The sequence below is a fragment of the Vulpes vulpes genome, chromosome 3, assembly GCF_048418805.1.
Source record: "Vulpes vulpes isolate BD-2025 chromosome 3, VulVul3, whole genome shotgun sequence".
Taxonomy (NCBI): Eukaryota; Metazoa; Chordata; class Mammalia; order Carnivora; family Canidae; genus Vulpes; species Vulpes vulpes.
The window spans coordinates 30,447,156-30,471,180 of record NC_132782.1 but is presented as its reverse complement, the minus strand read 5'-3'; the positions used below and the strand labels follow the sequence as shown (position 1 = coordinate 30,471,180).

The window sequence follows — 24,025 nt, the reverse complement described above, 5'->3', positions numbered from 1 at the left end:
AGACCCGGGATCGAGTCCCACGTCGGGCTCCCTGCATGGAGCCTGCTTCTCCCTCTGCCTGTGTCTCTGCCTCTTTCTCTCTCTGTGTCTATCATGAATAAATAAATAAAATCTTTAAAAAATAAAAAATTAAAAAGTCAGTAACAGAAAGACAACTGGAAAATCTTATAAACATTTATAACCATTTATATATTGCTTATTTTCTATTCTATTTTACTGCTTCATTTACTTTTTCCTTTCCAAATCCCCTAATTCTAGTTTGAATCTATTGAAAAAGTTGATGATGCTCTTTTCACATTACAGTTCATGGCTCTACTCCTAAATAGTGCTTGAAAATTTCCTGAAGTGTCATTTTGAAGGATCCTGTTTATTTATTTTCAAGGATTTTATCTATTTGGGGGTTTGGGGGAGAGCGAGTGCTCAGGAGGTGTGAAGAGGAGCAGAGGGAAGGGAGAGAGAGAAGTATAGTCTCCACTAGCAGGGAGTCCAGGAGCCCTCAGATCAGGGCCTGAGCCAAAGGTAGACCCTTAACGGACACGGACGGAGCCACCCAGGCGCCCCTGGAGTCTCTTGTGTATTTATCTTCATTTTGTTAAAATTTTTATGCCATTTTCATGTCTACCCTTAAGAAAAAGACTTTTAAAAAAGGACTCATGCCGTTCAATTCCTACTTTTCTTCACTTCTCAAGATAATTTTAAATTTCAAGGAGTTATTACTTAAATCAATCTACTTTTCCCCCTCCTGCTATTAACTATTAACCATTTTCCCTAACAAGATAAGTTAAAAATTAAGGGCAGTCGTTGTTGAAGGTCTGGCTGTTAAGGAAAATGCGTGCTAGCAAAACCTAGAGATCGCTTGCATATTTCTATCACTCTACTTCTGAGAGAATCCTTAATTACAATCTCTAACTTTGCTTTAAACCAAGGTAAGAATTCAGTTTCTGTAGATCTGCTTTCTGATCTAACAGCTTTTCAATGGAATTTTTTTTTTTTCCTGAAAAAATGGAACCCATATATCCAAAGTTGGGGGAAGGAAGCGATGGAAGGAAAGGGTTATGAGCAGGTTATGGAGACAAACTGGGCATATGCAGGAAGGGTTTCCAGGGAGGGTTTATCAACTTTGAGAGAGAACATCTTTGAGTTAGAATCTGTTTTGAAATCTCATTACAGAAGTTAAAACTGGCTGACTTTTGAATGTTTGTTACTGTCTTTTCTTTTTTTTTTTTTAAACTCTTCTTACAAATGTTTGTGTGTTGATCAACACAAACGGATCCATGGAGTAGTGGACCTCTAGCAGTTGATTCACAAAACTGGTTTGTATCCATCAGATTGTGAAAGTATTGGGATCAACCCCTTTGTTGCCCGTGTGACGCACGATGATGCATTCCACAGAAACAAGACAGCCCGGGACAGAACAGAAACACATGACCCCATACACTCGTCTCATCTAAATGATGCTACAGGTAACAAGGTTAATTTATTTCCATACAATAGCGAATTGGAGTTTGATTCAGATATTTCATTTGGTTCACACACCAAATCCCAATCAATATAGGGCTTTGTCTTATGTTATTGTTTGTATGACACTTGCTTTAGAATATCAGTTTCTCGGGTTTGTTTTGTAGATCACTACTAATAATGTCGTACTGCGGTAATAAGATATAAAGCAGCAATGTCCTATTTTAATCTTGACATTATTCAAATAACTAAATCGACAGAGGGATTGATAGAAATATAAGAGAACTTTCTGGATAGAGAAAATTTCTGTATGTAGGTCACATGAAAGTATGCATTTGTAACAAATTTGTAAAAGTTCATTACATGAAACATTTAAGACCTGAGCGTTTCATTATAATTATACTGCAAGGATGTTCTTCTATTATGTGACGTGGAAATGTGGGGATTCAGAACGGAAGGCCAAGAGAGAATTCTTGAGATGCTTCTGATGCCAAAAAAGGTGCTTTTTATTATAGCGGAGAGAGGCGCAGTGGGTTGTAAGGAGAAATTGATTATAGACTTACACGCTTTAGAGTTGGGGAAAGTAAAAACAAAACAGTATCCAAAAGGACTTTCCTCTGCTAAAGAGGACTCCCAGGATACTGGAGGCCTGACTATGGTCAAGCTAGGTTGCTTTTCCCTCTAGCAATGCCCTGAGATTGGGAGTTCTGGGGGAATGTTCTACTCAGCCTGCCCCAAGTATTTGACAGTGGGCTCCAGATCATAAGAAAATTTAATTTTATTTACATTTCTTTTGCTTTTGTTCTCCACATCATTATATTTTGGTGATATGAAGAAAAATAATCCTATAAAATAACTGTACTCATACCTTGGAAAGAAAACATTCTCTTCTATTTTAAATAAAAGGGAAAAGCGAAGACCTATCTGTAATGAAATTATGCAGCTGCTACTAGAAATACAACCCTCACATTTATGTCTTATTCTTGATGAGAGAGAAACAAATTTTGGAAGCTGGGTAATGCCTACATATAATAGAGTCATTGGCTTTAAAAAGAAAATCATATTAAAAATTTCATATACATTCCAAGTCAAATTACAGGGTCTCTGTTAGAGAACATCTCCAAAAAATATTTTCATATCAACTCATATATCAAAAAGAGATGTACAGAAGACATACTTTTGAAAAACTCTACATGTACTTTTGATTTTTCTTAGACATAAATATCTGAGGGTAACTTTAGAGAACATGTATATTTTAGACATTTCTAAAGCTTGTGGTCTCTTTGCTGTGTAAGTATTCAGAATGTACCTTTTTTTCAAATCATTTGAAAAGAAAATTTCATATTTGCTCTTCTGAAGAAAGCTTTCACAGCTGGTTGCTTTGAGTATTTCCAGATATGGTTTTCCAAATAAAAATATACTATTTTCTATTAAGGACATTTTCTCCTGGAGTGCATCAGCTTTTTTCCACAGTAAGTCATTATAAATTCCCATTGAAGTTCCCTCACTAGTTTCCACACAGATACAAATCAGTGCGTGGTACGATGCTATCAAAATTAACCACCACAATATCATCACCCATGTCTTTCTCAAATAATATTGCTTGCAAGTTCCGGGCAGGCATAAGAACTCTAAAAACAAGCAAAGCTCCTACCCTTCTCTACTTGGACTAGATTTCAAATCATATTTGCATAGAAGGGACAGTATACATAATTGTATGTTATTCAGTGACTTAAAAATAATTCATAGTAAGAGTGATATGGGAAACAAAGGCAGAAAAAAAAATTAATTAAATTTCCTTACTACCTACAGCCCACTGACAAGTCCTTGAAACAGGCAGAGGGACCTTCCTCCAGGGACTCAACTGCCTCAATGTTAATACTTTGCTAAAGTCAAAAAGCAATCTTGGCCTGACAAAGTCCTTTAGAAATTTCCTTTATCTCTAACCACCCCCAAGATAGGTGTTGACAATCATCCCCTAAACATGGGCCCACTGATATACATCTGAAAGGTCTCAAGGCCGAAGTTTTATTAGACAGTAATAAATCACCTTTTCCTAACAATAGCTCGCCCTCTCAAGGTCCTGGAGATCTTGCTTCCAAAATCCCTTAGAGATTTATGCTATTCCCTGAACCCCTCCCAACTTGAAAGTATATACTAGGCCCCTCCTCATGACCCCAGAGGCGCTTTCTGCCCCTAGGCCCTATTCCTGTGCTTTAATCACCTTTTTGCACCAAAAATGTTTCAAGAAATTCTTTCTTGACCGTGGGCTTCGAACCTTTACCTTCTTTCCTACATCAAGAGTAGGTATAATGTGAAATGACACAACTTAACCAAAGATTTTAAAGTAATATATTGAAGTCAACCTGCAGCAAATATTTTATTATACATAAAAAAAAAATAAAACTCAATTTCAATATTAGGAAGTATTTTAGTATCTCATTTGCTAATACTGAAATGATTATTTATTTATTCATTCATCTGTATGTATTGCTCCTCCTACGAGGCTTAGTTTACAGTTATGTTTTTGATATTTTTCACTAATATTACAGTGGGCCTGGGAGAGATGAGTGACTTTTTAATAAGAAACAATTCCATCTCTCTCTTTGAGAAGACATACTAATCCATAACGACTCATTGGATACCCCTTCTTGGGCAGAGACCCAGGTATCTTACCATTGCATGTTTTCTGGGAAGAAATGGGCACTATTATAGTTTGCAGAGATGGTATCTTGAATCCTATAAATAAATGTGATCTCTACAAGCAACTGCTGTGCTTTGAAATACTGTGACAAGGAGGGACGGCCAATAAACCTTGTGGTTATCTCAATCTGTTCTATATCTGCATCTTCTTGATTTAAGCTTTCAAAGACTGAGCACTTAGTGAGAGAGGAAGGGAATGATTCATTCTTATTCTCTTTCAAGCGCAAGATATGCTCACACTGCCTACCGAAATGATCGCCAAGAAATTATTTTCCAGATTTTTACCTTTAACTCCACGCCATTATGCCAAATAATCATCAGGCTGATAAAGAATTTATTATAAATTCACTCGTGCTTTGAGACTATGCGCGTGCAGACAGTAAAGCCTTTATTAACTATTGGTCCACTCACTTTCCTCTGAAACTTTCCTATGTATTCCTTTCTCTATGACTTTACTTACATACCATTTGCCCTTGTATTGAATAATTTACCTTCCCCATCGTCTGAAACAAAGCTAAATGTTACCCAGAATCAGAAACCTTATTGAGAAAATAAGAGAATTTGAAACAAACAGACTGACTTGGCCTGATGCCTACTTCTCCCAGTGAGTAAACTGGGATACATTTGGTTTTGGATCATCTTACAAGTGACTAACGTTGTGAAGAGAGAGATGGCAATGACGGGACCAGTGACATCTTCAATGGTTCATAACCCATCTCTCCTACCTTTTCACTATAATTAAAGATATTCTTGAAAACACTATGTATTTAATTTAATAATAAGGACATGAACGCACCTTGCACCTTTCTTTACTCAGGTGTTTTTAAAGGGGATATGTATCTCCTCCTCTTCTCCTCAGACCCCTAACATCAAAGCCTACACCACATTCTCTCATCTGATGACGGCTCTTCTATTTCGCTGACAAAACAGGTGCAATTAAATAAGTGCTACCTCATTGTCCTAAGGTTCCAGAATTCCTTCCTATACTCTTTGATTCCCTTTTTGTTACAATGGGAGACATTCTGCTGATATCAAGACCAACCCATCACTCTTGACCTTGATCCCACCCACTAACCAATCATATGCTTTCATGCAGCCAATTATCCACCATGTTTTTTTCTGCATTTTCATTTCTCTACTATTAATAGTACATTCTTACTAGCATACATACGTGCTTCAAGAAAGAAGAAAAAGTGATCAACACATGAGTAAACCTGACACTCTGGTATTTTCCCTTAATTTGGGCTTCCAGCTTGTTGCTGATGTACTTTGCAGGACTCTTACACTGGGCATGAATTCAGTACTTTGTACTACCAACTACCCACAGTTGGCTTTTGGACTAAAATTGTGTTAATGAGCCCCTACTCTGGCTCTCATTTGGTCAGCGTGCTACCTATGATGCCACTTCCTGTCAAAGCACCTCCAGGCAGCAGCGGTGGGGTCAGGAGTCCTTCACCTTCTATGTCTTCAGGAGCTAGCATGTAGGACATTAACCAACCCTTTCTCCATGCTCTGTGACGCAAGTCAAGTATTTCTCCATGAGTGCCTGTGCCCTATTTCCTCTAAGGGTGCAAGGCCACACTGCTATACAATGCCAACCACCCTTTCTTTCTTTCTTTTTTAAAAGATTTTATTTATTTGAGAGAGAGAGAGAGAGAGAGAGAGAGAGGGCGGCTCCCCACTGAGCAGAGAACCTGACACAGGCTTTGATCCCAGGACCCTGCGATCATGACCTGAACTAAAGGCAGATGCTTAACCAACTGAGCCACTGAGCCACCCCCAAACAGGCCTTTCTAACTGATGTCCTCTCTTGCCTCAATCACTGTATTGAAGATGTGTTCTCCCAGGTAGATTTTAAACCAGGCTGGAAAGGGGTTGTATTTTCCTTGTCTCATCTCCCTTAAGCACCCACCCAATATGATGAAAGGCACGGATGTGGTCAACATTGTGGGAAATCACATTCTAGGATTAAAATAGTTCCAGCTAGACTTCAAAAGAATTTAAGGTAGGAAAATGTGTTTTGCATTTGTACTATACATGCTGAGCGATAATTCAACATGACAAGAAAACAGATTAACATTCCAATTTTCCTGCATTCCCTAAGTAAGATGTGTTTTTGTAATCATCAACTAAGCACAACACCAATCCATGGGAGTCTTTGAAAAATAGTATTCACAAGCAACACAATGGGTGATAAAGCATCATGAGTAATAATTCTATTTCCTAACCAGCTTAAATTTTTATCAATAAGCTACTATAATTCAAAGAAGTCCATGAATTTTGCTACATATTTTTAACTGGAATTGTTTATATAAATAGGAAGCCCGCAACATAATCCTTTCCCTAAAACCTCGCACATCCTAGAGAAACCCAGAAAGGGTGCCAATCACTACTAAATGAGGCAAAGAGTATGTGGAAGAAATAAAGTCTGGGTATTCAATAGGTCTTAAGACAAATGATTCAAATTGGAACAAAACAGTAATAAAATACTGGAAAATTTTATGGGAAATCATTCTATGCAAAATAATAAAATATATGAAAAAATAAAAATGGTAGTTTACCATACCTGTTTGATTATATTTGAGAGGACTTTAATGGGACATTTTCGAAATTTATTAGCAGCAACTAAGTCCATGAGGGGGACAAATACTAACTTAAGGAAAAAAGCACATTACATGAAAGAAATGCAATCATAATATACAATGTGACAGCTCAATTAGAAGCCACATGAACATAAATACTAGCTTTCCAAAATGCATGTGATAAAAACCATATCTGGAAACGATGGAAAAAGAATATTTAGGGAGTACAGAGACAAGGGAGGGAAACTTCCATCTTCTGTAGTAAGAGGCCATGGATAAGGTCTAACATGGAAAAACCACAAAATGTCAGTGTAAATGTAGCATTTAGCAACTTGGAGGTCAATAGAAGAGTTCAAGGGTCAATGCCATTGTCTCCAGGTATCAGAAATAAGGACTTATAAGGGATTAAAAAAGAGGTACTGTTTTTATTATTAGTCACATAGAACAACTTTATTTTGAAAATGTACATTAACTAATTTGATAATATTGACATTTAAAAAGTATTCTAAAAATAAGCATTTGATTTCAACACAAATTCATTTTTCTGATCAGTCTAGCCACCTTTTCTTTTTTTAACTTGTATTTCTAATGGGGGTTTTCTATAGCTAGACATGGTAAAGTAAAAATAGATGTGTCATAAATAATTTCCTAAAGTAGCTCTTTTGCTTTTACTCCCTCCTCTAAATATAAGTATCTTTGAGATAAATCCATCAATTATCCCCTTCCTGTATTTGTATTTTTAATATGTGATTTTAAGAGATATTGCTAAATTCCACAAAAAAAAAAAGTGGCTGGTGACTGGCTATACAGAGAATTACATAAACCTCATTAGAGTCTATTTTTATTTTTCAGATAAATATAAAAAAGTGCTATAATAATATATTTTGTCAGGTGCTGCCATACTATGAGTGACTGATACTCTTCTCATGAAATATCCTTCAAATCATAGGCAATATGTCTGATCAAAACACTGATACTACTGTAATTATTATCGTAACCAAATTTTCCTTTGATTTCCTTAATTCTTCAGACTGAGCATCTGATTCTAAAGTATAACCTTGACTTTTGCATTTACCTTGAATCATTTTTTCAGGTCTGCAGGCTTTATATTCCAATCTGATCTCACAAATTCAACCTTTTCTGTTTTCTCTGGAGTTTCATCTTCACAGGATGACAATTTTTTACTAAGAGAAGTACGGAACATAACAAGTCAGGTAAAGATGCCACCGCAAAAATTGGCCAAATTCTCTGAACAGTTTCATGGTTTGCTCTACTCCCTAGCAGTCCAGTGCATGCAGCTCAGTCTCGTGCCTCTGTAAGATTCAAATTATTTCTTCCACTGATCCTGGGATGATTGTGTTTAATAGAAATTGGGAAGTTAAATAAATCAGCGCTAAGGGAGTCTCTTGTACTCTGCAGGGGAACCAGGTGTGCCCTAATCTCCACATGGCAGGAAATGGAAAGAGCTGATAGGCACAGAAACATTGCTTCCGTTCTTCTAACTGCTAAAGTATTTAAACAGGAAGGCCATTAGACTGAGACGGTTCTAACGCCTTGGTAACCTATGTAAGCAAACCAAAACAGGCCAGAGTCCATGCACTCAAAACTGAGAAAATCAAGAACCACCAGTCACAAACAGCCAACCTTCCCAAATAAGCAACTGCTTAAAACTATGATTAATCAAACAATTTCCTTGCTTTGCTGCTTCATCTTCCGTATAAACCCTCCTATCACCACCCCCGCCCACCCCCCCCACACACACACACACCCAGCTCCTGCTACTGTCGGTGGAATTCTCCCAACTACCTTTGGCTTAGCACGGCCTGATTCAAAGGGACACACGCTCAGATGCACTCCTGTACACCTGGTGCCTTAGTCCACCTTTCAACATGACCTTTTCTAAGAATTGGCTCTTAAACATAGATAGAAGGACGTATCGATAGAAACATGCCATGTGTGCCTATGGGGGTGGATGGCTATATAAATCTACACGTATGGAACTTCTCTTCCAACAAGGAGAAAAAATAGTAAAACATACACATAAAGTTCTGAGTTTGCAGAAGTACAATGAGAGATCAATCATTTTCTTCCAAGACTGGGAAAACAAATCTCTTTAAGTGACGTGTTCTCCCAGAGTTTTTAAATTTAGGAGCTTAAGGTTTTTTAAATTTGTCTTTTAATGTTTCTTATCTATAGGAGGGTAGAACCATAAGGCTTTGAGGAATAATGTGGCCACATTTTAAGAAAATACTTAAATGCGACTTCTCTACTAAAATTAACCATCTTAAAGTTACTTGATGTTGGAGGGGTGGTTTATGGTTAGTTTAAATCATTTCCCCACTAAAGGAAAATCCCATGGGCATCTGGAATGTTTCTTTATTTTCTCTGGTAGCTATTTTTATTGTCTGTCTAGACTTTAAAACAGGCTTCTAGGTGTGACTAATAAGCCACACGGAAATACTTTGCATCACATTACACTTTCAGATGTTCTCACACACCTTGCCTTAAATTTGACTATACTCATTTTCACTTAGACAAGCTTTCCCAGGGTGGCTGTTCAATTTCACCTGAAGTTAATGGGTCTAATTCTGCTGCCTCTACTGAGATGAGATCACCTTCTGATTCAATGTCAGCACCTTTTAAAAAGAATCTCTTTAAGTGCTTTGCTGGAGTCAACTCTGAAATTAAAGTTTGCAAACAATGGATTTTCATTTCCGGTTATAGAAAATCTAAATTTTATCTGGCAATCAAGAGAAGGGAACAAATTAGAGAAAAGAACAAAATCAGCTATATTCTCACTTCTGATTAAAAATGAGCAGGAAAATAAATAAATAAAAATGAGCAGGAAGGGGCTCCTGGGTAGGCTCAGTCAGTTAAGCCGCCAACTCTTGGTTGTGGCTCAAGTCATGATTTCATGGGTCATGTCAGGCTCCTCGCTCATTATCTCATGTGCGTGCTCTCGCTCTAAAATAAATAAATACATCTTTAAAAAAATAGGACAAGAAGGCCTAGAATGTCAGAGGAGTACTCATGACACTAAAGTACGCTAGAAAAAAATTATTTTCAAGTTTCCGAGGTGTTCTAAATCCTTTTAATACCCACTGCAATGTTCTTATTAGACAATTATTTTATCTAAATATTAAAATACTATTTCCATATACATCAGATTGTAATAACTTTTGTTCTTGCTGATGTGGATACTTTTTTCAAATGTTCTAATTATACATATAATGATATAATTTCTATATAAATGAGAACTGTTTATTGCCTATAATGCATTCATTTTGAATTCCAACATCTGTTATTAATTTGCTGAAAACACAATATGAATTTTTAAACTGCATTAATAGTATACAAACAAAGCAACAAGCTCCTGGCATTCACCATAAATATATATAAGTGGGTATAAAGCTAGCCAGCTGCTCTTGTGACAAAATTTTCCAAACTGTTCCATGGTATACTTTTCAAAATTGTCAACCTTCATTACATGGTGAAGGTTTTGACGGGTTAAGCATAGGAAAACTATTTGATTACATCTTAGGCAAGTAAAATTATTTTCGTCTGTGTTTATGGATAATAGAAAATTTGCCCACGAAGTAAAATTGAAAGACTTGCAATTTATGAGACTACAATTTTGCTCTTTTCATTTTTTTTTTCTCACAAGGTGGTTACATGTTAGATTTGACTTAAGGCTAAACTCTCTGTCACTGATTGAAACAAGGTGTTGAGTGCCTCTTACACGGGTAGTTGGTAAAATCCTCATAACCACCCTCTGATGTAGTATTATTTTTAGCTTCATTTCACCCGTAGAAATTGAGACTCAAAAGAGATAAGACCCTTTGCTAAACATCCTCAGATTAGAAATCCACAAGGCCTGGTTATAATCAGTCTGTCCATTTGATAGTCCTTAAAGCTTTAGTTCAACCAAATAAATTCAGTTATGGTGCCTGCAAGGTCCTGGCTCTGCCTCAAACACTCAGGGCATAGACAGACTTGTCCCTTCCATCAGATTACCTACAATCAAAGGTAGATAGTCCATCCACAACTGTGCTCGAGATATTTATGTGGTGGATGAAAATTACAAGGTGTCTCCTGATTCTGTCTGGGTCTCAGAGAGGGTCTAGGAAAGGGGTCTAGGAAACAGTCGTGACCAGGCCTTGTCTGACAGAGGTGGCTGCTATTCAGCTCCACTGATTTGCTAAATTGCAAAAAGGCAACTAACCTTTTTTTAAGTTAAAATGTTCAAAATAGAAAAAAATTTTTTGCATGAATGATCACAATTTTTAAATTGACAAAAAAATTAAAATTTTAAAACCCTATGAGGCAGATTATAAAAAAAAAGGGGCTAGGTTTGGTTTATAGGCTTCTAGTTTGCAACTTAAATGCAAGTATTTGCTCATTCCATTCCCTCCACTGAGATTCTCTTTAGTCCTTTGAGCTCAGTGAATAGCAAGCATCACCGTCTCCACTCCCACCTAAGATTATAATCAGTGACTAGAATTATTTTTCTGATCTTCTCTACTCATGATCTTCTCTACTCACCTCCCCAGTTTTGGGAAGGTGACTTCATTTCAGTTTTTACTATGTCGTGATAGCATTCTCATCATCACCATACCTCAGGCCCCTCTTGCCTGAGGGATTTTTCCTAAAATATTGTGTGTGTGTGTGTGTTTGTGTGTGTGTGTTAATGTAACATTCCTTGTTAGAAACTTCTGATGTGTTCATATTACCTAACAGAAGTAAATTATTCTGATATTAAAGGCCTTCTATGAGCTGATCCAATCTACTTTTAGCATTCTGGTTCAGAATTTCCTATTCATCCTCTATTAATTTATCCTGTATTATTCAGGGTTCTCCAGAGAAACTGAACCAAGAATTGGTTTACATGATTATAGAGGCTGAAAAGTCCCAGCTTCTGCAGTCAGCAAGTTGTAGACCAAAATGAGTTGATGGTATAATTTCAGTCTTAAGTCCAAAGGCCTGAGAACCAGGAGAGTCAAAGGCTGGAAACATTTGAATATAGCAAGTAGTGTGTGTGTGTTTGTGTGTGTGTGTGTGTGTGTGCATGCGTGTGTGCTAAACATATGGCTGGACACCTGCTAAACATATGACTGCAGCAGGAAATGGATTAGAACTAAAAGGAGGATGACAACAGAGAGAATCAAGGGAACAGGAAAAAAAAAAGAACAACAAAGTATTTAACCTGAAAACAAGCATCAAGTGTGATTTTTGTCAAAACAAGTAGAGTAAAACCACATGTGTTCTTCTATTCAAATACAGAATCAGAAGACTTTTTGCAAAAAAGAAGCTATGATTCATAGATTTCTAAGTTGAGGCTGGAAAGTGTTGCGAGTCAATCTACTACCACAAGAATAGTTACTGGTATAAAGTCAGCCGCTCTTGTATATTTGTCTTAGAATTTAATTGAAAACTGGAATTGTAACGTTTCCAAATGACAGATAGCGGGAATTGTTTCTCTTAAAGAAACATTCTTTTAATACATGTTTAATTTATTAATGTCTTATTTAGATCCACAAAGAGACCTAAAGAGACCTAAAGAGACACTGATTATAAGCCAAGCTTTAAGAAACATAGATTTAGTGTAATCAAATATGAAAGATAATTTTGTGAATTGAATAATTTTTAGTTAACTTATGCTTCTACTTGGCATACATTATAGGAACCATGATTATATGACTAGACTCCTCTGATTTATAGGCATGAAATCTATCTGAAAATATATTTGGGTATATTTTCAAATGTGAAATGTATACCCGGGATTACACACTAGTTTGAGTCTTATAATCAACATTTATGATGATATTGAAAAGATACTCTGTTCTTTGATTAAATGAGTTTTCAGTTTTCACTATTTTGTTTTATAAAAATTAAATAACAGTCTGCGGTAATGGAAAATTACTTGTAAAGGCACTTTACAATTTTGAGTATATTTAATTCATCATTTAGCATGAAATATGGTGGGTCTTCAAATTGTGCTTTAAAATGGCCTATCATATAAAGAGTTTTAAAAAGAAATACTGATTTCTTGAACTCCAGGGACTAGAGTATCTTCCTAAAAATATCTCTAGGTTGAAAAAAATATCAGGTGCATAATGTCTGAAACCTATGAGAGCTGGGCAAAGAGAGGATCAACTGGTTTTTTGGCTGTATTAATCAGATGTGGAGGCCTTGGGGGAGGATGGAAAGGATGTGGTAATTGAAGTCCCAGTATCTGTGGTTGAGAGCTTAGAGGACTGCAAGGATGCTGAAAACACACTGCAGATGACATAGCTGCTGGCAGAGGAGAAAAGGCAGTTGCATCTAATAGATAAATAGTGTCTAAGGCACAATTTGCCTAGAATATCTGTGTCTGGAGAGATGCAGGAGATGAGAAAATGGCAAGAGTCAGTGTTGGTAACTGGAAGAGAGGATGCAGGATTGCTTAGCAAGAAGAAATGAAAGTGTACTGGGAGGATGGGAGATCAGAGAAGTGAAAGTTATAGAATAAGGAGTAACTTATGCAGTAGGAGCTAATGGGCACTCCAAAGAACCAGAAGAACCTAGAATTCTTCAATTCATCATTTTCCCAGTGGTATTGGAATTTCCAACGAATTTATTGTCCATCCATCATTTGTCTACAATCATACTGGGGATGCTACAGTGCCCATCAATACATTGTTGAAACAGAGGTGCCGGGGTGGCTCAGTCAGTTAATTATCTGCCTTCAGCTCAGGTCATGATCCCAGGATCCTGGGATCAAGCTCCATATCAGGCTCTCTGATAAGCAGGTGGGAGCCTGGGATCAAGCTCCATATCAGGCTTTCTGATAAGCAGGTGGGAGCCTCCATATCAGGCTCTCTGTTAAGCAGGTGGGAGCCTGCTTCTCCCTCTCCCTCTGTCTGTTGCTATACCTGCTTGTGTTCTCTGTCAAATAAATAAATGGAATCATTAAAAAAATAATAATAATTAATGAAATGTTAGAAATAAAAATACTGTTTTATCTATGAAAAATAAAAGACTTTAAGTTTTTTTTTCCCACAAGTAATAAAAAATCCTTCAAGCAATAAGCAACTCTATAAAAACTACCAATGCATATCTTGCTGAACATGCTGTCAGAGAAATGTCATTGACTTCTTAATGTGTATTATTTAACTTTTGAGATTTAATTTTATTTGCAGCAACAAATAAAAATTTCGTTATTTACTTTCATAGCACAATGCTATATGCTACCTGCATCTAATCTCTCTCTGTCATTCACAGACACACACACAAAACAATCAAATGTAGACAACTTTTCCCACTTGATAGAATAAGGTTCAAAGTTGAACTTTATCTATAATGTCAAATAATTTATATATTTATAGCTGGTTTAGGTATCATCCCAATCCCACAAAAATATTACAGACAAACACCTAAGATTGTATCTGTAAATTTGGATGCATTTTTTTGCGGAGAACTTTTTGAAACCTAGAAGAAGTGAGTATGAAATGGGCCACTAATAATAAATGACACAAGCTCTCTAGGTAAGGACCAATGCCAGCTTAATGGGTTCATTATGTTATCTGCAGTCTCTGAATTATTTTCAGAATAGGTAAGGGATGTTTTCAGTTATGCCTCAAAGTATTAAATAAGTAAGCTTTCCAATGAAAATGAGAAAATTTCTCCTAAGTTAATGTATCATCACAAGCCATTCAGGGAACAAGTCTATCAGAATATGTTTTGAGTCAGCTTTCTCTATTTGTCACTAAAAAGTATATTGATAACATCAGTGAACAGAGGGTGCAATCGGAGTTTCCTCAAGATGTCGGCACATCAGCTTTGCTGTAAAAGAAACTAATTTTGAAATATCTTAATTGCCTACCAATTATAAAAAGGATGGTTATGATTAACAAGTGAACCCTTGGTAGAAATATAATTTCCTGAGACACTTAATAAGAGAGGTTAAGAAAAAACAAATAAAACCTAAAATTGCCATGATTTCATTTTAATCTATAGAATATAAAGTTAATGGCAAACCTCTCCCAGCTTCCCCAGAGTGTCTGACATATCATATTCAAATGTCTATAAATTGAATACAATGAAAATGAACTTCCAGTCTGTCTCTTTTGTTCAGACTTTTATGACATCATAATTTGATATTGAACTAACCTAATTTAGGGGCTGGCAAGCTTTATATGTAAAGGGCAACGTAATATGTATTTTCAGCCTTGTGGGCCATATGGTCTCTTCTCAAATACTCAACTCTGTTGTTCTAGCATGAAAATCAAAGATAACAAATGAGCATGGCTGTATTTCAGTAAAACTTAATTATAAAAACAGGCGGTGAGTCAGATTGAACCCATGGGTCCTAGTTTGTCAACCCTGTTTCAATTGATCTTCCTGTCTCCAGTCTTCCTGTTTAGATACTCCTGATCTTCTGGTTAAAACACATGACCCAAGGTGCATCAGGGCACCACATGGAATTCACTGGAACACCCCAGCATATTTTAAATTTTCAAGGGATATAGGATAGCATTTGTTAGAGGCCATGTGAACTATTACTATTCTGTGACTTGGACATAACTACTTAATAAACAGGACCATTAGGTATTTTTTGGCCTGGAAGGGCCTTTAAAAATTACTGATATGTAGAGGCCTGGAACTGAGACAGTCAGGGGCTCTCTGCTCTCTTCTAGCCTACTTTTTCTCCAGGATACATTTTCTTAAAATATTGTTTCAGTATGACTCTCTGCTGCTCCAATAACTTCCCTTATCTCAGTAATTTCCCACTGATTACAGTAAAACGAAAAAGGCAAACAACAACAACAACGACCTGTCCAATTCACAGATCTCTACCTTAACACAGAACCACAATTCAAGGACTAAGTAAAAAAACAATTAATCCAGACGTCTTGAAATATGGGTGTTTTTAGACAGGCATCAGGAAAGACATATCACAAGATCAAAGGAAGAAATGAAAAAAATATAGTTGAAGGCATAGTAAATAGATCAATATGATTTATTAGAGAGATTGAAGAAATTTAACAGAGAAGTGAGGGAAGGAAGTGGAATACAGGCAAAGAAAAGCACCAGGCGGGACATAGCTCATGTGCAGGAAAGCCCAGTCAGATCATCATACTACAGGGTCGGACGAATGCTGGATTAGTGGGCTGGGCCAAACCATGACGGACACTGTGTGCCATACAACAGGCTCAGGATATTATTATGTAGGCAATGAAGATCCATGAAAGGTTTTGAGAAGGTCAAGTCTTACTTTTAGATTTGTAATTACAGCAACAACCTGGACGAAGAATTGAAAAGACTGGAGATGGAATCAGCAGAAGGAATGCAAAATAAAAATCAAAATTAATGGAGCCCTTACTCAACTATCAGGCAAAATTCTAAACACTTTACATGTATTCACATCTATTCCTCAGAGGACACCTGTGAAATAGATACTACAACTTTTTTTTTTTTCTATTTTAATCTAGGACACTAAGGCACAGACACGAAGATTATAGAGTAAGGAAGTAGTATAGTTGGAAATAGAACCTAGGTGGGTAGCCTCAGAACTCATGCTCTTAAGAACTCTATTAATTTACTCTCAAAAATGTAAATGAAAGATGATCTAGGGCTCACTTATGATAGTAGCAATGGTATGAAGAAACTGGAAGTCAGAAACATTCAACTGATAAGGATTTACTGATTAATCCCAAATAAAAGAGAGACTTTGGTGATATTCCTCAGTTTTCAAGCTGTAGTAATTATGGGAATAGCCAGTATAGAAGACTAAGAGTTTGGTTTGAAAAATAAGCTGTTCAAGATTAAACATGCTAAATTTGAAATGCTGAAATATCCAGGCACAGAAATTCAGTAAGATGTTTTGTATATAGCCCAACAGCTCTGTCAGAGTCTAATCTGAAGGTACAGATTATAGAACTACCAGAATAGTCAGAAATGGTAATATAAGCTACTTAATTGTTTATGATCATCCAGATAAAGTGAATAAATTGGTTAAGAACCCAAGAGTTCATTAGCATATGAGGGTCAACGGAGGAAGATCCCAAAAGAAGACTACTGGACAGGTCTTCTAAAAATCTACCAGTTATGCCATAACCTCTTCCTCACCTCCCGCATCCATTTCTAGCAGGACTCAAACTATCTGGCATATCCATTGCTCTTTATCAATGGTTTCTTTCTGATAAAGCACAATGCTATATGCCATATAGTTTTTGTATTGTAGCCACATGCCATGGAAGTTCTATAAATATTTTGCTAGGTTTTACTTCCATGTTACTGTGAGTTGCTTGAGAAATAGAAGAAACTTCTAGAGAAGCAGGGCAGTATGTCTGCATTCAATACAGATATTGTCAACAGACCACCAAAGCTGTTCTCTGAATCACAACCTGAAAGTGGATGAACAGGTCACCACTTCTCTGTTCCTGGCACTGGACTGCTGGGAGCGTTTCTTTTTTTTCCTTATTATAACTCGTTTGCTGAAGACATCTAATACGTGTTTCTTACAAATTTATTTTTTTTTAAATATTTTATTTTATTTATTCATGAGAGACACAGAGAGAGTTTCTTACAAATTTAAACTGCCCAACCCACACTAGTGTGACGGCCCACCACATATTGTGCTCTTTTCCGCTGTGCTTGCCAAAATCGTAACGTAAGCCAGTTAGGCATGAACAGGAATCATTATTAGGACACTGGAAATCTTCATGAAATCAACAGGGCACATTGCTGGGGCTCAGGAACAAGGAGTAAGTGGTCTCTAGCTGTGAAGATCTGATTCCCTCTTGCTTCGTATTCAGAAAAACAGCCTTTTTCTGACTTTTTACATAAAATGGCAGTAAACATGGTTTTAAAAAGCTCTTGAGAATAAAACCTTTAGGCTTTAGAGAGAGGTGGCTATTATCACTTAGTCAATAAGTCCAAAAATCCCGAGAAAAAGAATCATTATTTAGTCATTTACCCAGTTTGGAGTAATCAGTGGCCTGGTTACTAAATAACATGTCACGTAACCACCTGGAAAATCGCTAGGAAAAAATGTTTGTTGACATTCCCAAATACGTCTACACATTAAGTGTATTTAAGTTATGCATAGATAGCTTAAAGTCAGTCCTCCACTGGATTGTAGTCTACTATATCAACCCTGTTTTCTTCCTATATATCTTATCCTGATTGGATACAAATCCAAAGGTCAGGGACCTTTATTAACACAGTATAATTAAGGTTTTTGAAAAAAAAGTGATGTTGATTTAAAAAAATTTTTTGAGCATAAAATGAATAGGAATGCAGTATAGAAGCGTAAGAGAATTTGCCTGTTCAAAAGGAAAAAGAAATAGGGATTTATTAAAGCAGGAAAGTTACATGCAATGAAGAAAGGAAAACCTCTGTAGACACATTAAAATAAAATTAAATACACTATGGAAATTGTTCATTTAAATTTTTGATAGTTGTGAAAATTACTTCACTGATGTATACATTTTTCGCTTTATGGTTCATGTTAGTTAAGCAATGTGAGAGAACTGCATTTCAAAGCACAAAGGCTCAATTTTCACTCACGTGCAGAACACATCTATTTGTTTAATGATTTAATAATCACCAAGTATTTGTTTTCGGTACAGTTTTATGTGTAATAAATTTTTCTATTTCAGTAACATGTGAAAGTGGCAAAATAAGATTTGTAAAAATATATCCCTTTTTCTTGAAGATTTTACTTATTTATTTGACAGAAAGGGGGGGCAAGCACAAGCAGGGGGGTAGCAGAGGGAGAGAGAGAAGCAGGCTCTCCCCACCCAACAGCGGGCTTGACCCCAGGACACTGGGATCATATCCTGAGCCCAAGGCAGATGCTTAAGGACTGAGGCACCCAGACCCCCCTGTAAAAATATATCTTAACCAAAGTTATTCAGAGTAAAATTAAGTTCATTTGTATCATTTTTTAGCCACAACTAGCTATATGTATTTGACAAATGCTATTCTATTTCAAATTATATTTAATAATATGAAATGAGAATCTTTCTTAGAACTATTACAGCCCTATTTCAATTATATAACACTTTCAATATACATAACAAACTGCATTTTCTTTCAAATTCTTACATAAGAATTTCACTGAAATGTGTAAATATTGCCTTACCTGTAGGCTGCTACGTACGCATACCAGTTGCCTAAGCTTTTGGAGTAACAGGAAGTGACCATCATCACAGCAATAATGACATGATGGCGGATGCAGTGATTATTTAGGTAGCATGACACACTTGTTACAAGAACAAGGTCTGCAGTCATAGCACCTGAATTTTGGATAAGCATACCTCATGTGATCGCACCCCACTCTACTATACTTCTCGGACACTGCATTTCTCACTGACTGAAGGTTTGTGGCAACCCTACATTGAGCAAGTCTATTGGAATCATTTTTTCAAAAGCATTTGCTCACTTACGTTTTTCACAGTTTGGTAATTCTCACAATATTTCAAACTTTTTCATTATCCTTACATTTGTTATAATGATCTGTGATCAGTGATTTTTTATTGTTACCATTGCAATTGTTCAGGGTATCAAGAACTGTACCCATATTAGGTTGTGAACTTAATAAATACCGTGTGTATTCAGAGTGCCCCAGTAACCAGCCAGTCCCCCATCTCTGTCTTCCTCTTCCAGCCTCTCTAATCCTCAAGACACAACAATATTGAAATCAGGCCAGTTAATGGCTTTACAATGGCCTTTAAGTGTTCAAGTGCATAACTGTACATCTCTCACTGTAAATCAAAAGCTAGAAATGATCAAGCCTAGTGAAGAAGGCATGTCAAAAGCCAAGATAGGTCAAAAGTTAGGCGTCTTGCATGAGTGAGGCAAGTTGTAAATATAAAGGAAAAGTTCTCACAGGAAATCAAAAGTGCTACCCCAGTGAACACACAACTGATAAGAAAGTGAAACATATTATTGCTTATAGGGACAAAAGCTCCAGTGGCCTGGATAGAAGATCAAATCAGCCACGACATTCCCTTGAGCCAAAGCCTAGTCCAAACAAACAAACAAACAAACAAACAAACAAAGCCTAATCCGGAGCAAGGCCCTGACCCTCTTCAATTCTATGAAGGCTGAGAGAAATCAAGCAGCTGAATAAGAAGTTTGAAGCTAACAGAGGTAGGTTCCTGAGGTTTAAGGAAAGAAACCATCCCTATAAAGTAAAAGTGCAAGGTGAAGTAGCAGGTGCTGCCTGTACATGCTGCAGCAAGTCTCCAGATCTAGCTAAGATCATTAATAAAGGTGGTTACATTAAGCAACAGATTTTCTATATAAATGAAATGAAATCGCTTTATATTGGCAGAAGATGCCATCTAGGACTTTCATAAATAGGAAAAGTGGATGCCTGACTTCCAGACTTCAAGGGACAGGCTGACTGTCTTGTTAGGGGCTGATGCAGCTGGTGACTAAGTTGAAGCCAGTGCACACTGGCCAACGCAGATATCCTAGGACCCTTAAGAATTAGGCTAAATCCACTCAGTCGATGCTCCATAAAAGGAACAACAAAGCCTGGATGAGGACGAGTCTGTTTACAACATAATTTACTGAATATTTTAAGCCCACTGTTAAACCTACTACTCAGAAAAGAAGATTCCTTTCAAATACTCCTGCTCATTGACAATATACCTGGTCACCTCTGATAGAGATGTACAAGGGTGACTTGTTTTCATGCCTACTATAACACAACATTTTGTAGTTTCTACTTTCAAGTCTTATTATCTCAGCACACCCTTTAAGACAGCAGTAGAACAGACTGAGGTGAATGCAGAGTGTCTTAAGACCTTTGGCATAAAATCCCTGAGATGATTTTTATTCTTACCTAATAAGAAATGCTGATTAATTATACCTTAAATTTACCAAATGATGAGAAAAGAAATTCTCTGCTATGTCCTTAAGCTGTGCTCAATTTTCATTTTTAACTTTCTTTTTAATCTAAGATGATATATAAAACACAATGCTTATTTAAAGCGTGTATTTGGTTACATGTGACAATGATAGTATGTTGCTCCCAGGATCTTCCCGGGGATTAAAGTATTAAATGTGAATGAGCTTTTTTAAAAAAAGTTAAAAGAGAAAAGCATTATTATTTGAAACTAATTGTTACAGTAACAATTAGTCATGTATATCTGAATGTACATACATAACTAGATTAGTAGTTACTAAGATATTATTGCAATCATATTTTTGATACTACACTGTTATATAGGATTTACACCTATTTATTTACTTAGGGCTGTCATGTGTTCCTTCAAAAAATATAAGGGCATATAAAGTAAATATTATTTTTCCTACTTTGGGCATGAGGAAGTCAAGACTTCTAGAAATAGTGTAACTTGCTCATGATCATAGTCATCGCTGAAATTCCAATTGATCTGGTGAAAAGTATGCGTTCTTTTCACCATATCATCGTATTTTGACTTTTTAAAAATGTCATAGCTTATCATTTATTTCCATTTAATTATTTTTCCTATTTTCTTAATATAATCCACCCTGGCTTATACATTCCGATTTTTAAAAATAGAAAAAAAAAAAAGCTGTTTTGATGATTTTATCATGTTAGGCTAAGAATTTTAATCCTGGTAATTATCAGTTATTTTTATGTATATGCTATGCATATGTAAGTTTTCCAAATTACAGGTTCAAGATACACACAGGCAAAAACACATACACATTTTATAAAATAAGGAAGAATGCAAACAGTATTGAACCATGATATCGATACAGTATATAAAGATATAATAAATGTGGATATTGTGAGATGTCACTAAAATATTCTTCCATAAAATGGGATTAGTATGGGATGCCTGGGTGGCTCAGGGTGTGATCCCAGGTCTGCGGATTGAGTCCCGCATCGAGCTCCCTGTGAGGAGCCCTCTACTCCCTCGGCCTGTGTCTCTGCCTCTCTGTGTGTCTCTCATGAATATATAAATAAAATCTTTAAAGAAAATTTTTTAATGGGATTAATATGATCCCATTTATCAGCAGTTGTGAGAATGTAAGAAGATAACATATATGAAAAGGTTTTATAAATTGGAAGGACCTGAGAAACTGTTACAGGAAATCATACTAAAATTAAATCTTGAATTTTGAATGAATTCTAGATTATTTATAACTATACTTTATAAATACATACTATGAAATATATAACTATGCATTATTACTATATAGATATTATTTATATATCATGAACCTTGACATTTTAATTTATAATCTAAACATTTGATAATCTACTAGAAACTAATTTGCATTGAAGTTTGTTCTTTCCATTACTATAGTATCAGTAAAAGAAACTCCTTTCAGTTTGTGTTATAAACACATTTGGAATAAATATAAAGATCTACTTCATTTCTCTTCTAGTTTTGGGTAATTCTCCACTGAGAATGGAATTTCCAAATTAAACAATTATTAAGAAAGTTACAATGGGATTTAAAAATATATACAGTATACTTGAAAATGATTCTAAACATTTCTAAAACATTAAAGTCTTCACAGTTCATTACTGTTTCATGCTACAGAACACATCTGAATTTACATAAGCCTGTCAGTATATCAGTATGAACCAATGGGGCACCCGGAGGGCTCAGCGGTTGAGCATCTGCCCTCGGCTCAGGTCGTGACCCCAGGTCCCGGGATCGAGTCCCACATCGGGCTCCCCGCAGGGAGCCTGCTTCTCCCTCTGACTGTGTCTCTGCCTCTCTGTGTCTCATGAATAAAATAAATCTTTAAAAGACAATCAAAAACTGAAATGTATAGTTTTTGTAATTAGAATAATTTATAACATCATAGAACATGTTTATACTTCTTCCCTTATATAATCTCTTGATATTTCTAACCATCTTATAAATATTATAGAGCAAGTATTTCCTCTGCTTCAAAAGCAGAAGACGTGCACTCTAAGGTACTTTGCCCAGGGTTATGCAGTTATCCTGTAGGTGACCCAGGGCTAGATTCTTGATCATCTAAATCTCTATAATGGAAGCCAGAGGTTTCCTTAAGTGCTAAAGGAGCTGGTTATAGTTACTAGACTTGCTATAATCTCTTTATAAGTGGTATCAAACCGAAATTTCAAGTACTTTCAGTCTAAGCTTTTGTATTCCATGACAACAGTGTGAACAAGAGAGAGTACTGTAGGCTAAATAAAAGTACATTTATTATGATGCACCCTGGATAGCCATTTAACAATACCCAAATAATATTAAATAACCATTGAATGCATGTGATGATTTTTTTTTTACTTCTTTACAATATAAAGTGAAGTTATTTGACATTATCTAGTCAACAAGTATTTATTGAGTGTACAATATGCTCCAGGCACTGCTCTAAGTACTTAGGATTCAAGAGGAAACAAAACAGACACAGATCCCTGCTTTTTTGGTAATTAACTTGTTAGCTAGGGATAACTGACTTTTTTTTTTTAATATTTGTCTGTTTTAGGGAAAAAGCGCACACACACGCAGGGGGAGGGACACGGGAGGGGGTGGAAGAGAGAATCTACAGCAGACACCACAGTGAGTGCAGTCTGACTCAGGGTTCGATTCTACCACCCTGAGATCACGATCTGAGCCCAAACCAAGAGCAGCTCACGGTTAATCCACTGTGCCCACCCACCCCAAGAGTGACTGATTTTCACTTTGTAAACATAATAAATAAAGTACATTGGGTGGTAATAAGTTCTATCAGAAAAAGGCAAGCAAACTGGGTCGTGCCAGAGGGTTGGCGGGTAAACAATTTCGTATAGCATGGTCAGAGTGAGCATCAGTGAGAGGGTGATGTTTGAACAATGACTTCAGTACGAGACAGTAAATCATACAGATTCAAAAGGAAGAGAGTTCCACTCAGAAGAAACGATTGCATGAAGGGCACTTAGGTAGTAGCAGGCCTGTTATCTTGGTGTATCTGAAGAAAAAGGCCACTACGTCTGGAGGAGCGGGCGAGAGAGGAAACAGGAGACCAACTCAATAAGGGCGTGCAGGCCTTCAACATCTGCACTGACGGGAACGCGGAGCTTACTTCCTCTGCTTGACAGGACACTTTCAAGCAGAGGGAATGACATCACGTGATACATATTGTGACAAAATCACACTTTAAAGTGTTGTGCTGATAACACAAAATAGGGGAGGCCAACTGGGAAGACCAGTGGTGAAGCTAATAAAGTAATTCAAAGAAGAGATGATGAGTAGCTTGAACAAAGTGGAGATAGTGAAAAGAGGTCCGATGGTAGGTATATTTTGAAGGGAAAGCAAATAGGATTTCATGACAGACTG

General features: G+C 36.5%; 1 long non-coding RNA gene across 1 annotated transcript in view; it reads left to right on the top strand.

The window, feature by feature from the left end:
* The first annotated feature begins 800 nt into the window (after window positions 1–800).
* The window catches only part of LOC140598113 (uncharacterized), a 41,196-nt gene continuing 17,971 nt past the window's right edge, over window positions 801–24,025 (top strand). Inside the window, exons 1-2 of the long non-coding RNA XR_012000242.1 lie at window positions 801–926; window positions 1,329–1,463. This is a non-coding gene — a long non-coding RNA (uncharacterized lncRNA). The remainder of the gene's footprint in view (window positions 927–1,328; window positions 1,464–24,025) is intronic.